Source organism: Meleagris gallopavo, chromosome 2, assembly GCF_905368555.1.
Source record: "Meleagris gallopavo chromosome 2, MGAL_WU_HG_1.1, whole genome shotgun sequence".
Taxonomy (NCBI): domain Eukaryota; kingdom Metazoa; phylum Chordata; class Aves; order Galliformes; family Phasianidae; genus Meleagris; species Meleagris gallopavo.
This window is the reverse complement of record NC_139405.1, coordinates 1,327,034-1,344,995: the sequence shown is the minus strand read 5'-3', so window position 1 is coordinate 1,344,995 and position 17,962 is coordinate 1,327,034. Positions and strand designations below refer to the sequence as shown.

At 40.8% G+C, this 17,962-nt stretch overlaps 1 protein-coding gene across 14 annotated transcripts in view; it reads left to right on the top strand.

The window, feature by feature from the left end:
- LOC116216268 (uncharacterized) overlaps positions 1 to 17,962 on the top strand; it is a 359,292-nt gene that overhangs the window by 96,423 nt on the left and 244,907 nt on the right. For 8 of the 14 annotated variants that reach the window (XR_014881791.1, XR_014881785.1, XM_085218539.1 and 5 more), the window contains exon 3: positions 5,613 to 5,744. The exons of the other annotated variants lie outside the window; for them this stretch is intronic. The gene's annotated coding sequence lies outside the window, so the exon portion shown is untranslated. The remainder of the gene's footprint in view (positions 1 to 5,612; positions 5,745 to 17,962) is intronic. 14 annotated transcript variants of the gene reach the window in all.

Sequence of the window (17,962 nt, the reverse complement as noted above, 5' to 3'; positions counted from 1 at the left end):
AATAGTATTGGATGCTTGGTTGTGGCTCCGTTTTAGCAGTTTGACCTTGTTTAGATCAACCTGAATCACATCGACAGACCTCCCTTACAATTTCCACACCCATCACAGAAAGCGCATACCCTGCATGAGTGTATCCAGCTGGAGATGTGCCAATAGAAGTAATTACGTGATGAAACTATTTAACTTTGACTAAAATACTCTCACCAGGTTCTTTCAAACCGTGTGTCTTATATCTTGTTGAAGCAATTTTATATCATGCCTTTAAAGTACAGTAATGGCCACTTGCATTGACAGAATCCTCGTAAAAGAAGAAGACCGAGACCTTGCTCATGAAGTGCTATTGATTTTCTGAGTTCCTGCTAGAGTTGCCAAAGATACAACACTGTTGTTAGGGAGAGAAGATACTTTGGCCTTCAATATCACAGGAGGGTTCCTGTGTAAGCACAGGCGTCAATGGGTTTCAGTGATAAATAATGCATTTTGGTGATAACTGCCCATATTATTTTGTCAGTTTTTTATGACTCAGCATTTGCTCTTGCCAAGTGTTTCTTTTCTGTCACCACCGGCTGCTGAAGTTTGAGCTAATTGCAAGTGCTATTTATATTTGAAAGGGCCATTTGCATTATGGCAAAAAGCTAAACTTTCAGTTTATCTTAGGCAATGGTTGGCTGTAATCTGTGGGAAAACTGCAGGCACCCTCAGCGTGCTCGCTATGATGTTTCCCAAGGTAAGGCACTGTGATCGGAGCGCACGCCCTGCTTTGGGCACATACTGGTGAAGGGGCCTGGGGTTCACCTGCTGCCTTTGGACAGCCGAGCTGGCACTGAGAGGAAAGCTGATCTCTGGTGGTTTATGGCACAGGGTAAGGTTCTCAATCCCAGTCCTTCCTGCCCAAGGAGCAGCTCTGTTTACTGCCCCCTCCATGGGACAAATTGCACATGGAAATTCTTTGGGCATCCTTGGCTTCTGTGTCAGTGAAGCTGTTTGCTTTCCCAGCTGCCCTTGGTGGCATGAACTGTGCCCACAAACCTTGTCCTCGTATGTCCAGCCATATATCAGCACTATGGGATTGCTTCACCCCAAACAACCGAGGAAATACAGTTTGAACCTAATGCTGTACTTCCTAATGGTGTCCTATAAATGTGTCAAATTTTACTTGTAGGCATTACAATTAAATCTTAATGGTTTTTGCTTTTGTGAATATCACATTATTGTAGCCAATAGATAATTATTATTTATCAGTAGGGGAAATAAAGGGCTGGCTTGGAAAATTACAGCTATGGTAATTAGTTTTTGATGACATTAACCAATTAATATAATTTTATGTTTTCTATTTTGAGATTGAGGCAAGGTTGTCTTTATTTTCATTCCTATTCCAATGTTTGAGTCAATGTCCTTCAGAAGGGGCTGATATTGAGTGCCCTGGAGGGTGCCTTCATCACCAGGCAACAGGGGAGACAGTGCTGCAAAGAAATCACACAGCGCCATTTTCTTCCCGCTCCCTGAAGTCTGTCCCTGTTCAGAATGGCAGAAATCAGCTTTCAGCCCTCCTGCCCACTCCATTTTCACTCAGGGAGAGGGGAAAAACCCAAACCCTGAAAAGAGATTATAGAGGAAATATTGCTCACTTGCATCTCTGCCTGCACAGAAGTCTCTCCCTGGTGTCTGAATACAGCAGGGCTTGAGCAGTGGGGAAGAGGAAGAGCCCACCTCTCCCCATCTTATGGCCTTCTTATGCAGTTTTACATTAGTGTCCACCATTTTGCTTACTCACAGAGAAGGATTAACTTCCTGACCAGCCAAGCAAGCAAAACTGGCTTACTAAGGCTACGTTTTGGGGCTTTGGTCACGTTCTTCCAGATTTGAAGAAAGAAGTTCTTACCGGTGTCACTAAGGAATGTGGTTTAGTGATACACTTGGAAGATCAGGCTTGATGATCTTGATCAGGAAAGTTGGGCTTGATGATCTTGAGGGTCTTTTCTGACCTAAATGGTTCTATGAGTCCATTTCCTAAAACCACCCACAGTTGGTCAGTATGTGTGCTTTGTGTCATCCTGCTTCAGTTTACTCTTGTTTAGAATGTACAAATGAAATTCAGTTGTGTCTGTGCATTTGTGCATCCCTGGCAATTAAGGCCAATGCAGATGAATTTCCTTTGAGGCTGAATATGAGAGGGGTAATGTAAGAAAATCAGTATGAAAAATTTTCCTGGCCAATGGCATGGGGGGTTGGAAGAAGATGATCTCTAAGGTTCTTTCCAACCCAAACCATTCTGTGATCCTGTAATTTTCTGAAATACCTCAGAAGACCCCGAGGGGCCTTTGTTCTTATGCAGCAAACTGCAAGAGCATCATTTCTTGCACTTTTCAGCCCACAGGAGGCTTTTATGCCACAGGTCTGATCTTCTTTTCTGGTAGGTCACACACCTTTAAGAAGTTAGCAATACAAAGTAGTGGTTGCAGATTATATGCAACAGGAGGGTAATGAGGCAAACCCTATCTGTCTTGTTAATTATCATCTTAATTTTCCTTTCTCTTTTCCCAAAAGGCTTCTTTTTTTTTTTTTTTTTAATCTTACTTTCCATGTTTTAAACAGGATAATGCAGAAATTGATGCGACCTCTATTGGTGTGACCTCTATTTGCCACTTGAACACACACCTCATATGCAAAACTATACAAAGGTATACTTTTGACAGCAACTAATATTTTGGCCCACCTTACTGCCTTGAGAATGCCTGGGAAGTTTTAAATTAATGGCAATGAACTCCAAGAGAAAAGGAAATCAAAGAGCCACTTACTCCCTTAGAAAGACATCGTTTTCCCCTCACCTTTTGGTATTTTCTATCTGCTTTGGTTGAGAAAACATTTAAAAATGTTTATAAACACCAGGAATTTTCTTATCCTTTTACACTGACATCACCAGGAGTGTCTAAGCTGGGGAACAGGGCAAGGGGGTGGAAAATGACCTTTCCAAAGAAAACCTTTGTTCTGTGTAAATCACCTCGTGCAACAGAAAAGCAAAAGACAGGATGAGTTTTTTGAAAAGGCAATGTCCAGTGACATAGTGGAAGGATGAATTCTCTGTTTTGAGCATCTCATGGCTCTACATATGCTAAAAGCCAGAGTCTCAGTAATTAAACTTCCACTCCCTTCTTGGGTCATATTGCGCTATATTATTCTTTTAACTTTATTGTGATTGATTTGTGTCAACTTTAACTATACTCACTGAGGGAGTCAATAAATAAAGATCAATGGGTTTTTATTTCTTCTGGTTCTTTATTAGAAAGAATGGATTGGTTAGATAACACAAACAGTTGCGATGACATGGCTTCCCTCTACATTTTCTGCTCTGAAACAGGTGAAATCTTTTTGAAAATCACATTAGAACAGCCAGAGTTTCTTGCATTCTCTCGTATTCTGATGGTTCTTGAGGGCTGATGCTTTAAACGCCCAAAACTTAAAGTAACATGCAGTTCAAATGTTCTTCCCCACAAAACTTAACAGCTGTTTGTATTGAGGTCTTATTGTTGGCAATGTAGATCTCAAGTGCCATTCAATTAATACCAATATTTCAGTGTGGGGTTGATCCCGTTATTGAACAGAAATCGCACATCTGGGAGTACCCCAAAACAAGGGCATGTTTCTAGGCCCCAAGCATCTCCCAGCCGTGGGACTGAGACCAAAAAAAAAAAAAAAAATTCAGCAAACTCCTTCCTCTGAAACAGAGAGAATGGGCCCTGCCAGCTGGCCACCTGCAAAATGACAAACGGGTTGGTTTGTGTATCACTCACACCATCACCTTTTGCGTGCCGGGAAATCCATCTTGTCTTTGTGCTCTGCTTATTCTATGTACTCCCTCAGCAGGCTTGCATCAGAGGCATTGCTATATTAGGGACATGTACCCAGGAAATAACTAAAGGGAGAATCTGGGGCTATGTGGACTTGCTGGCACAGTTTTGCTGTTGAGGTGCTGGCCCGGTGCCCGTGGGAGTTGGATGCATCTCAGCAGGAAAGTGGCCTGAAGCTGAAATCCACTGCACGGTTCTGAGAGTACCCTTGCATTCCCACAGTGTGTGGATAGTGAAGCACCAATGCAAAATACACTGGGAAGTAGGTCGGAGTGTCAGAGCAGTTATTATCAGTAACCTGTTTCTCATAAAAACATAGCGAGGAAAAAACCATCTTGTTCCTAAGATTTATAGCAACTTGACTCCATGTGACAGGTGATTGAAAGCTTCCCTGCCATGCATATTACACTTTGGGTGGTGACCCCTCAGTGTATATCTCCATTTAAGTCCTTCAGTACTGAGCTGAATGGAAGCAGAGTGGCCAGGCACTGTAAGCTCCTTTTTTTTTATGAAAATCTTTCATCCGGACAGATAGCACAAAGTACATTCATAAGATTACTTGAGTGCCCTGTCCTTGAACATGAATCCAAGAATTGAAAGGGATCAAAAATCAGCTCTCAGCTAGGAGGAGCGGGTTACATCACAAGTCTGCATCTGGAATCTCCTGCCACACCACCTCCATCCACATCCCCAAGCTACAGCATGGAAGCAGCTCGCCGACACAGCTCCTCTGTATTTGCCAATGGGTTTATGATCTATGTTTATATCTGCTATAAATCCTTTTCAGGAATTATATGAAGGTCCCTTTCTTTCCTTTTTTAAGCTGTTTGGTTTTGCTGTTGCTTTCCTTACTTAACTGCATGCCCAGAGCATAGCCACATGGTGCGCATCTCCTGGCTGTGCCTCATCCCACCTGGACCCCTACCTACACTGGTGGCCAACATCGTGCTTCAGAAAACCCCTCCAATTTAATTCCATCTTTGTGTGGTTTTCCCACGAGACTGGCACAAGCCTGAACTGAGCAAATTAAGGAAATTCTTAATTGAGGCATAAAAATGCGAGACCCAAGTCTTGGAGCAACAAAAGTACTGCTTTTAAAGCCTTAATTTATTTTACTTCTATTATTGAAGCAAACCTGTAAAGACACAATATAGACTAATTCTGTGATTTTTATAGTCACAATTTTATTAAAAGTTGTTATATTTTATTAGATAAGGGATCTATTTGAATGCTGTGGGCCTCATCTTGTAGTTTTCACTCAGGTAGCTCTCCATTTGAGAGCTTTCTGGCTTTTTTGGAGACAAATACACTGTCCTCGTGTCTGCTTCTGCTCTGATGTACTTGAAAAGAAAAAGTTGAGTCAAGCAGGCATGTGACTTGCAAATGAAGATTACAGCGATGCTTTGCGTAATAGATTATATTAATTTCAATTTGAACAGTCCTCCCTTGGGAAGATTTGGGAACGCAGTACTTCTGGCTAATTCTCTATATAATATATATATAAATTTTATATCTGTTTCGGCATGTACGATTCTTTCCTTGCTGTTGTTCTTTTGTCTAATTGCGGCCAATAAGCTGGCCATCAGTTCTGCTTCATTACCTTGCAAGCTGAATCTGATGAGATATTTTTGGGATACCTACTTGGTATTTTATGATCAGTTATTTTACTTTTTAAATACTTTTTACTTGCTGCTTGGAAAAGGTGGAATAAAGCTGTATATATATTTTGCATGATTCCTAAGCAGGACACATTTCTTTTTTCAGGCTATGTAAATGAGTAAAAACTCATAATGCCTCTTTAAAGATCTTTCCCATGTGAGAAGAAGACAAATACAAGCTACGAAGGAAGCAGATTCTGCAGAAGAAATGAGCTGCAGTGCTTTGCTCGTAGACTCAGTAAGTTTTGTGCAGTCTTTATCTCTCATCATTATTAGGTATGAGCACAGCTTTGGTGAGATGTCCCTTTTTGCCTCCGACCACAACTACTACCTCAGAAACTCCACGAAATGCCTTTCTACACAGTCCTGCTGCCTAGGACTGGCTGCACCAACCCAGCCTGCTTTGACTGCAGTCAGGTCTACTAGCCAGCTTCAGTAACTGCAAGTGACAAACAGTAATTTTGGCACCATTTTTTGGCATCCTTAATAAATTGGTGTGCCTATAATACGCTGCCTAACAAAACAGGTAAACAACATGTCTCCAAAGTTTCCAAAGCATTTTTTACTCCATGTGGATTTTTGTCTGTATAGATGTAAAGGCACAGAACCATGCTCTGTACTCAGCGCTGGTGAGGCCACACCTTCAGTTTTGTGTTCACTGCTCAGCGTTGGGCATCACTGCAAGAAAGTCACCGAGGGCCTGCAGCGTGTCCAGAGGAGGGCAGCGGAGCTGTGAGGGGACTGGAGCACCAGTGTGATGGGGGGCGGCTGAGGGAACCGGGGCTGTTGGGTCTGGAGAAGAGGAGGCTCAGGGGAGACCTCGTGGCTCTCTGCAACAACCTGAAAGGAGGCCGTGTGAGGCGGGGTCGGCCTCTGCTTCAATAGGATGAGAGGGGATGGCCTCACGTTGTGCCAGGGGAGATTCAGATTGGCTGTTAAGAAACATTCTTCTCTGAAAGAGTGGTCAGGTGCTGGAATGGGAGTGGTGGAGTCACTGTCCCTGGAGGTGTTCAGGAAACATTTATATGTTGTACTGAGGGACGTGGTTTAGTGGGAAATATTGGTGGTAGGTGGATAGTTGGACTGAATGATCTTGGAGATCTTCTCCAACCTTGCTCATTCTGTGATTCTGTGATTCTGTGCTCTCTGAATTTCAAATGTTTTGTTATATTGTTGATAACAAAAGAAACCACTTTCCGTTCTATTTCTTCTTATTATATTTTTTATTATGCTTGGAGATTGGGAAGTAAAAGGTCGCCAAGTTTCACCAGTTTTATTCCTTTGATTATTTTAATGTTTGTCTTTTTGTTTTCTATTTATAAACATAAGTGGACTAGTGGACTTTTTTTTTTTTTTCTTTCCATCTTTTTTAAAGCAAGAAGGAATTGCTGGATTCATATTTTCCAGATTCAATGAAAAATTTTCTGTAAGAAAAAAATGAGTTGTCCTGGGGGAAAAAATTCTTACTAAGCAAATTCTGCACCTCTTTTTCCTCTACTAGCTATGCTGTACTAAACTGCACATTGTATGTTTTTCCAACTAATTTCTGCTATTTTTCATTCTGTAGGGAGACTTATATCTTACAGCATTCACCCAGAGTTTATAAGAATGCTGAGTTGTCATGCAGGAGTTTTACCTCACACTGGGGAGATATTAGTTGATAACACCTACCTTGTTCAGATTTATTGCTTTAGCATATTTCATGCTAAAAATATTTTTTTTTACCATCTGCTAAGATTAGCACTCTAGTGGTAATAAATTTACTTACCCTGTTACTGTGGTGTAGTTTGGAACCATCTTACACTTTATTCAGCCTAATTGAAAATAGGATAAGATAAATGATGCACTTTGAATTTCTCTTTCAGATGTACCATTGTTCATTACTTCAAAAAGGGATGAGCACATCTGATTGTAATTTCAATTGTTAAGTAAAACAAAAGTTTCCATGGTGAAAGTGTGGTACCAACAGCTGTAATTGTCTAAGGGTTACTTGTGAAAATCTCAATATTGTTTTGGTAATTAATGCAGAATTGTTCTTCATTTACACTTGTTTATCCTCAGACTCTAATGGAAAAGGGGTGAAGTCAAAAACATGCTCAGGAATTTGTGCATTGTGTGGAATAGGAAATCTGAATTTAAAATGGTTATGCTTAAAGAAATATCTGCATCATAAAATTAGAAATTTTTCAACAGTGATTACAAATGAAACAACAACAACAAAAAAACACAGTAATTTCATATATAGTTCATTTTAGTTTTGTTTCTGAGCATTCACAGGACGCACACAGTGCTGATGTCTTTGAGACTTGCCTTGAAAATACTTCAAGCAATGGCATCTTCTTTTTTTTTTCCTCTTTAATACTCTATTAAATATAAAAGTGAAATAGTAAAATACTAAAGAAACATACTTGAGTTAAAGGGATGCTGCCTCTCTGATACCAGGCGACCTGTGTGATGAGAAACAAAAGTAGTTATAAATGATTCTCTCTGCTGGTGTTTATGCCAATTTCATCTGTGGTCCTCATCATTTCATTTTCATAAACTTATAAATACTTCTATGTTGTGTTACGTGGGCAGACTGTGATAACTTCCTTTACAGTAGGTACTAATATAATAAATCTCTTCTCCAGGCTGAACAGCCCCAGTTCTCTCAGCCTGCTCTCATAGGAGAGGTATTCCATCCCTGGGCTCATTTTTGTGGCCCTCCTCTGGATGCACTCCAACAGGTCCACATCTCTCCTGTACTGAGCACTCCACACCTGGACACAGTGCTCCAGGTGCACAGAGCAGAGGGGCAGGATCACCTCCCTGACCTGCTGGCTGAGTTGCTTTTGATGCAGCCCAGGATACAGTTGGCTCTCTGGGCTGTGAGGGCACATTGCTGGCTCATGTCCAGCTCTCATCCACCAATAACCCCAAGTTATTTTGGCAGGGCTATGCTCCATCTTTACATCCCTCAGCTTATACTGATAGCAAGGGTTGCCATGACCCAGTTGTAAAACCTTGCACTTGGCTCTGTTGAATCGCATGAGGTTCACCTGGGTTCTCTACTGGAGCCTGCCTAGATCCCTCTAGATGGCATCCTGTCTGTAAATTATGTTCTCTGGTTCAGAATTTGCTATGAGCTTGGGACTGACACTAAACATTTACAATGAGAGATACTGCCTATGCAATGGAAACAAGCGAATCCAGGAAATAAATTATGTCATACAAAACTTTTTTTTTTTTTAATAGTGTGTTTTTTTTGTTGTTGACAGTGTTTGGAATTGATGTTATTGAGACATAGAGCTATACCCTATTTCACTATTTCACTTGTTGATGAAACTAATTCCACTGACTCACCTGTATGAACAAAGACATCAATTCTCAAATCGTAAGTTTCAAAACTGTAGAATACCTTCAAGGTGGTGTAGAAGAGAAAGAATCCGAATGTGGTTACTTGTAAAGCCTTTTCATTCTCCTAAAAAAGTCTCAGCAAGCCTTTAAGGACTGTGCAGCTCTGTTGTTTTTCCACCCCTCTTCCATAATGAATGATGACCACTTCATGACTGTGCTTCCCTTACCCAGGGAGCTCTCCTGTTGGCTTCTACCAGCATTCTGCCCATGATAAGGCTGCTTGGCTTCAGCATTTCAGCCCGTGCTAGTATTTTTGCAGCTGAGTTTTAAACCCCTAAAAACAAAGCTTTGTAATGGGAGTGCTGCCACAACCTTAACGAGAGACTTGTGGATGGCTGTGCTCTAATACTGTACATTGCCACCGTTACTGTGTTGCTGTTATCTATTTCTAGTGTCTGTTACAGAAATTGGTATTGTATCTAAAACAATTGCTGTTATTAACAGGTTAAGCTGCTGGGATGTTAAAATAAAGGCTGCCCAGCTTTAGTGCATTTTGTTGTAATCATCTCCCAGATGCCTTGTCGGAAATCAATTCAAGTTCAAAACTGGCTAGAATTGGGAGGTCAAGGCTTCTGTAGACTAAATATTTTATCTTCTGCTCATGTCTGGAGCTTTTAAAGATGTGTATTGGGGGCTCTTTTCTCGTATCCCATCTGGACAAAGATGATTGGCTTTGCCATTTTGCCCAGGTTAGGACAAGGTTAAAATCAATTATAATCAATTATTAAGAGTCTTCTGTGGCTGCAAAGCTTAAAAGGGGATTTTAAAAGTTGCTCAGTTCTGAAACAGGGATGTCTTAGTTGCTTGTGTAGATGTCATTATTCTGGAACATCAGATGTAAATCTTCTCTGCAGTAGCGATAAATGAATTCCTTCATCTTCTTGTCCTGTGTGTTTTGGAACAAACAGCAACACCTGAAAAAGATGCTGGAGGCGTAGGGAGGACAGTTTCATTGTGCAGAAAAATCCAGCTGTCATTGCCATGTAGCTAAATGAAAAGAAGCCATTTATAATTTGGTGAGAACATTTATTTTATTTTATTTTATTTTATTTTATTTTATTTTACTTTATTTTATTTTATTTTTTCTGTTTGTTCTCCCTTCCTCCCTTCCCCCCCCCCCCAAACAAAAATATATTCAGCTTATTCTGGTCTACAGAACTCTGATACTGACCAACTGGTATGTTTGTGGGACTTCATAATTTTATCTTAAAATGGAGTTGTATTTCGGTAATTTAATTCACTCTGTTTGCCTGATGTGATTGAATTTACAAGATTGGCCCTATCCCTAGGAACAAATCAGACTTTTTTTTAATTATCTGAACTAATTTTTGATGTAAGGTACTATTTTTCCCAAACAAACCACGCTCAGTGTTATCCTCACAGCTCTGTCCCTCATTACCATTGCTTCTTGAACATCATATTTACACTTCCAATTTACATTTAAGAAAATTCAGAACTGGGGCATGAATTTTGGAGAAAGAGAGGGTCTTGCAAATTCAGGGAGGAAGAATGCTCTACTCTGAGTAAGAACCATGCACGGGAAACATGGCTTAATTCTCAATTAATTCTTCTTAAGAAGGCTGCCAGAGTGATGCTGGTCAGCTAGGTAGCCTCAATTGCTTATTTTCAAAATTAGGATAATTTTTCCCCCTTTCATTTCAGGGAATGCAGTGGATGATTGTTCATATTGCACAATAGAATACAGTGCTATGCAGGATCTAAGACTGATTCTCAGTTCTTCTGACATGGGAGCCACAGAGATAGATGTATTATGTCATGACTGGATTTAGCCTTGCTTGTCATGTCCAAGTCCATAGAGAGAGTGAACATCAGAGCTGAGCGTGAAAATCGAGAGGCTTTGGTTTGGCACTGGTTACTAGACCAGCAGAATTGACTGGGATTTGTAAGGCAGACTGGGATCTTCCAAACATGAATCTTTAAACATTCTTTAGCTTCAGACTTTTTCACTGTTACTTTGCTTTTCCTTGTTCTCTGCATTTCATACCTGGAAACAAGCGATGGTTTATAGATAGACCTGTTGAAAAATGTCAGCAAAGGATGCTCAGGCATAGCTGATCATGTTGTGAGGTCTCAGGAGGGTCCTGGTCCTCAAAGAGTTTCCAGATTGCTGCTAGAAATAAGGCAGACCTGGTTCTCTCTGTGCATTCTGGAAAATGCCACATATTTCTGTTGTCACTAGTAGATGTATTCCTGACTTGGGAACATTTTAAGAGGAATCAGAATCTGGCATAAAGATCAGTCTTGACTAAGAAACTAGATTAGTCACTTGTTGACAAGAAATAAAATATTTCAGTTTCTGGAAATCTTCTTGAGTTTCTTTATGTGGACAAAATTCCAAATTCCACAATCTCCAAGTGTTTTAATGGCCATAGGAATTTAAGCTCATTTTCTTTAAATGGCCGTTTTCATGGTGATACTGTAGTTGCACTCATTTTCCCAAGGACTTTGTAGAGAATGTGAGATTTTAAAAACATGTGTAGAGACATAGTTCTGAAAAATAGATATCTAATGGAAACCAAGATAAGCAGAATAAATTAGCATTGATTTTATTTCTTCCTCATGCATCTCCGTGTGAAATCACTGAGTATTTCCACAGGTTTTAAAGAAAAGTTTAGTTTTTCTGTGTATGACATTCAGAATATTCCATCAACCAGAAAAATCTTGTCACCCATTGTCAAACATTTGTATGTTATAAAAATAGGGTAGCTATTCCGTGAAGTATCATAAAATGCCATATACTTTAAATATTTCTACACACACTTGTGGCCACAAAATAAGTGCCTTTAATGAAAATGTGCAGGAAGATGTTAGTGTCCATGAACATAGTGATACTGGACCACCAGCTCTCTCTTTTTTTCTGCCCATTTTGTGTATAAACTGCTGAAGCCAAGAGGTAGAGTCAAAGCACAGCTGATGTGGGGATCAGCTTCGATCTGCCACCAGGAAGCTGAGAAAGGATGGTTTCAGTGTCCAAAAGTCCAAGTGGAGAGGGTAAGGGGAACTTTGTATTTTACTATACTGCCTTTGTCCCCTTGAAGGTGGCTCCCAGACTGCTTACATCTCCTCTCTTGATGCATTGCCTTGGTGTGACGAGACATTGTCCAGTACAGGGATGTACCCAAATGGAAAGATCTCCATTGTGAGCTGTTGATCCAAACATGCTGCTCCTTACTTTTCCATAAAGGATGCAGAAAGCTTGTTAATAAGGCATTCCTGAACAACGGGGATACCGAGCTTCTCAGTTTCTTGGGACAGCCTGCATTTTTGTTTTTAAATGAGAATGTGAAAGACTTGGAATTCAAGGTTTATCTTAATACATTTACACTGTGATTTATGAGACTGAAAAACACATTATAACAGGAGTTTACCTAGTAATGATATTTACAAAAGCCAGTTATTAATAGGTTATAAAATGAGTCAAGCTCCCTTTTTATCCCAGTAATTTATTTCACGTGCAGGATAATATCCCTTCTCAATTTCATTTTCATTTGATAAAACAAGAAGTATAAAATATAATTTGCAATAAGCCCATGCCTGGCTGCGCAACAAATGTGCTAAAATGCATCAATAGACCTTCCTTGTCAGGGAACACTTCTGACTGGCCTCACTTTGGCCGTAGCCTTCTGGGCTGCTGGTGCCTGGGGAAGGAGAGTGCTCCAAGTGCAATGTTTGTGCTGGAGACAGGAACCCCATTTCCCTTTCTGCAAAGGGTGTGTGGAACCTCTCCTTGATCGAGCACGCTGGGCACTGTGTACCTGAGCAGGCAAGGGTAGAAGAAAAGTTCCTTTTTACCCTATGCAGTCAAAATACAGCGATAAATATGAAGAGCGCACGTGGTTCTAATTTCAGTGCACTTTTATGTCAGTTATTTGATGGATCTGGCATCAGAGCAGAGTTTCTCCAACAACAACAAAGGTCTTACGCTGTCCAAACAGGTGGCGTTCCTGAGCCCATTGCTTATGCCACCTGAAACTCTTGAAGGCTTCAGCCTGCTCTGCTTAAACAAAGCATTATTCATTTCAACTTTGCTCATGGACACCAGTGTTCACATTGTTGAAGTTAGGCTTTCAAGTGTGCAGAAAATGTTGATAGAAAGCTTTGGCCCTGCACTTCCTCAGAAAAGGAAGGGTGGTACCAAGGCAGGGGCTGGGGAAAAGAGCTGTGTTCATTTTCATAGCATCCAAAACCACCATGATCAGAAAACACAAGCATGTTCTGATCTCATTTCTGTTTTGCTTTTTTACCTCTACATGCAATTGATCACATCTGTTTCCACTACTAATTGCAGCGCTGCACGCACCCATTGAGCAGGAACCGTAGCAGGACACCAGGGCTGCAGGAAGTCATGAACCTCTGAGCAGCCTGGTAGCCCACGCAGGGAACCTGATACAGCTCTCTTTGTGCTGTGACTTGCCATGAAACCATGCAATTCCCAGCACTGCGTGGAACTCCAGCCTTTCTGTGATTCATGCAGAGGGATTATGGTGGGACCTTCCCCTCTACTTGGTTTTCAACCAGAACGTTTAGCAGGCTGGTTTTTGCACTGGGAAACAATACAAGTACAAAGTGGGAGATGTTGTTGCATAGCTGCTTGGCTGGAAACCGTAAGAGAAACTTAGAAGATCTCCTTATGTGAAAATGCAATGTTTTTCTTTATTTTATTTCTAATAATCTCTTAGAAGTTTAAACCTAAAATCTGTTTTCCTTCCTTTCCACTCCTCTCATGTGTGCATAGTGGTTTGTTATTGCAGACTTACTCATTCAGGCTGGCCCATTGGTCTTGAATATTTAGTACAGAGGAAAAAGAAGCTAAATCTTTTTTCTCTGGGAAGACAACTCAAACTTCACAGAGATTTCCACAGATTTTGTAAATGCACATGAGATTATGAGGATACATTATCATCCCAGTTGCTTGGATTTTGAGCGTGTGAACTTTAACACAGTACTTCATGAACAATATTATCCATTTTCTGTAAAAGGGCTTTTAATGAGTGTTGAGAGTTAGTAATACTGACTCATGCTCTTGCAGTACAGGTCTTTTAAAACCTAATGTTAGATTACTAATTTGAATTTCCATAGTATTTCACAGCAGCAAATTTTAAAGTGTGACATTAAAGGATCTCAGAACATGCAAGGTACATGGGGGAATTATGTTACAAAGTGCTACATGACATGCTGAAGTAAGTGGTGACCCACACCTGTTGGTATTGCAGAGGTTGCAATGGAGAGCAGTATGCACATTTCATTCTGCTCTTCTATCTCTGTCTCTTGTAGGTAGAAGATGGAAGGCACTCTTTCAAACAAATTTTTGCACAGAGGCCTGAAAGTTTATTTGCCCCACCTCCAGTCCCAGGGAAGCTCCATAAGAAGGGTGACGTGTGCCCTTTTGTATCACAAGGAAGCTCTGAGCCAACATTGCTGTGTGGGGAGGATGAGGCTTCACCTGCATTTTCTCTCTTTTCTGCAGTAGTTTGGGAAAGGGCGCAGGGATTTCCCTTGCACATGGTGACTTTCAGGAAAAAAAACAACAATGTTAGGAAATGTGACAATGTTCACATGTGGATCGCTCACAACCTATTCGAGGTGTGGACAACAAAGTCTACTTGGGTCCCCATCACAATCCCAGCTTTTTCTGTCTGTGGTTCTTGTTTTGCTTCCTTCCCCTATAAGTACTTCTGTGTCATGTAAGTGGTTAAATTTGGGGCGAGATGAATGGTTTTGTTTTAAAGGTATTTTGGTATTGCAAATGGAGATGGTTTTGTATTAGGTGTTCAAAAATGAACAGGCAACAAATTACTGTTATTTCAGAGTAAGTTAGGTACTTTCAAAAATCACAGTAAGCCCCAGAAGGGAGCATTTCCCTGAGACCCAGCCTGGTGCTTCTCATTGTTCGTGTATCTCTCAAGACATAAAGCCAATCAGGAGAGAAAAATAGCACCAGGACTGAGAGCGTTTCTGCTGTCTGAATCTGGCTGATTCAGAACCTGCATGTAAATCTGCTCCCAGGTGACTTCTCCAGGTTCAGTCACACTTTGATCTTTAACTGTCATCTTCTTTGTGATGTAGCTATTTCAATTTCATTAATTAGACCAATAGTAATTTCTCCTCCTGCAGTAAAGTAAATGAGCAAAAATAAACCATCCGACCTTCCTCTGGATTCACTCCTGCTGTTTAAAATACTCACAGAATCACCCAGGGTGGAAAGTAATTGCATTACATTAAACCAATATCCATGATCTTGCAACAAGTTTCTCTGTGTCCATGTATAATTTTTTTTTTTATATAGGTACAGTAAAAGTCCTTTCTCTTTATTGAAAGCTTTCTTCCAACTATGTTACATCTGTGTGGACACCTCCTTTATTGTATCTGTTGTACCAGTGACCTTTCATGTAACTGGCTCTTTATCTGGTGCCCTGAAATGAACCAATTTTTTGGTTTCTGGAATGAGCACACAGAAAAATTTCATAGTGTTCAGTCATTCCTTAGCTTATGCATTCAGAGGAATGGAGGTTCTAAGCACAAAAAAAAAAAAGATTTCACTTGAATTACAGTCATGTTCTGGTTGAAATTGTAGACCGTATTTTCAAATTCATCAATATACGGATGTCTGAAATATACTCTGGTTTAATCATGAGATCATAAGCTGCATCTGTTTTTTGTTTTCATATATCCCGAATACAAAGCCTCGCATTAATGCTTGAATGTAAAGTGCCGGGCAGAAGATAGGAAGAAACAGGGATTTGGGATAATGATCTGCTGAGCAACTGGGGAAGAGAAAGAGCAGCAGTATGGGACAGCTAACTGACCTAGGCAGCAGAGCTGAGCCTGGGGCTTCGTGTACCTCAGGTGCACAGAAAGAGGTACCCATAATGAAGCAAAGATCAGTGAAACAACTGGCAACTGTGTGAGCAATGGAGATATTTGGCAGAGAATTTGTGAAAACATAGCTAGGATTTCTTTAAAATCCTAACCACTCATCTGTATGTGCCAGGGATTTGGTCATAGTGTAATTAAGAATTTGAAGAGTGCAGAGTTGTTGTCCAACTTCTGTTGAGGTATGTTGCTCAGGAAACTCGTTTGGCTATTGCTGCAATGCCTGCTGCGCCATTTGCTTTTTCATAGCCTGGGGATTGTAAGGCCACTGCTGACTTTGAGTTGAGAGTGTTGCTAGCCATGAGAGTCTGGTGGCATGTCTAGGAGAAGTGGGCTGAGTGCCGAGCTGGGAACATCTACTCAATCATGTGCTTTGCCATAATTTTCATCACTACAGGTTGAGTAGTTTGTGAAGTGTGGCATATTGCAGCCTTCTTCCACCATCTGCGGTGCCTGCTGCCTGAGAAGCAGATCTTTCACTGTGACCTAAATATTCTAACAATGCCTTCAGTCAGTTCCTCCTGAGGACCCAGAAGTCAGTCCCTGCAACTGGAGTCTCTGCCCATCAAAGACAAGTACTTTTTTCATCTTTTTTCTTCATGATTCTCATCTTCATGTGCAAGTGATCGAGTCCTCCTCTAACTGAGCTTCCTTTGATCCAACAACAGCGTGACAATGGTGATGTGGGCATATTGGACTACAGCATTATGCTTCTCTGATGCATTATATTTCCTCTGTAATAAATTTACAAGAAGAAAATAGAAAAATATGATTTAAAATTGAACAGTATGATAGTCTAATATATATTTTTTGTAACTCTTCATGCATGCAAAATCTTGGAGAATCTAAGGAAACTGCATCTTTTTCCAGAAAATCTAGTGTTCATATACCTACTGAATATGGATTTTTTATACTTACGTGTGGATAAGTCTTCTTTTTAATAATAGTTATCAGAATTTGCTTTCCTGACAAGTTTCCATAAATATCTCTTCAACTATTTCTTCTTATTTCTCTCTCTCTCTCTCTCTCTCTCTCTCTCTCTCTCTCTTTTTTCTAAGTGACATTTCTCCTTCTCAGAAGGAGCTGGAAATGTCCAAACAGTTATCCAAACCATTTTCAAGACTTGACCTGTTTTGTTGCTGACAGGATCTTTAATTCTTAGGACAAAGCCAGTAACAGCAGCCACATGCTTCAGTGTCAGACTTTGTTCTGACCCATGGAAACTGCCTTGAAGGTGACACTTTTAGCTGCTGATGATCTTTTGTGCTGCCCTCATGGCCACCTTGCAGCAGTAGGTTTGATGCACCTTGCCTCAATGTCACCTTTAGCTGCCTGGCTGTGCTCTCCCAGACTGTACTGATCATATTTACATTGATTACTATGTTGTGCTGAAATACGAACGATCAAAACCCATTGTGTAACTGGATTTCCTCTGCCAGTGACAGTGCCTTGCTCCGACTTCTAGATCTGGCGTTGCTGCTGGTGCTCCCATTGCTCTTCAGAAAGCTGCTCGGTCGGAACCCACTGCACTGTGCAGCTCAGCTATACTGGGACACAAATTTGGTGCCTCTATTACAGGAAAGCCCCCTTGCAGGAGAGGCCAGTGTTGGTCTGTCTGCTTTCTTCTTCAGGGAAAGAATGTGATATTGTTCCCTGTTGAATGTGAGGAAGATGATGATTTCCTTCTCCTTTCCTATCAGGGTTTATAAACATGAGGCAGGCATCCTAGAAAAAGCATCCATCTTGTTTGTCCTAATATTTTAACTGTCATAAGGTAGCTGTAGAAATCTAGGACCTTTTTTGATATTCTAATTCCTGTTTTGCATACAGTGGAAGCGAGTGGCATCCAACCTGCTAACCTCTGTTCCCAGACACATATTTCACTTGCTGATGCTACATGTAAAGTAAGCATTGGGCACATGGACTAAAACACAAGCTACACTTGTCACTGGGAAAGCTGAACAGTATGATAATTTATTAGGGTGCAACCTGCATCCAGCAGCTCTGCTGTTTGAATATGACCCTGATTCCTTTATTTGGCTGCTAAAAAAAAAGGCTAACCCCTCTCCCGTAACCAACAGGCTATCTTTCTACAAAATCTCCTTACTCAAGATGGGTTTGGTTTTGGATGTAGCAGAGCAGAGCAGCCTCAGGGAGCAGGGGATG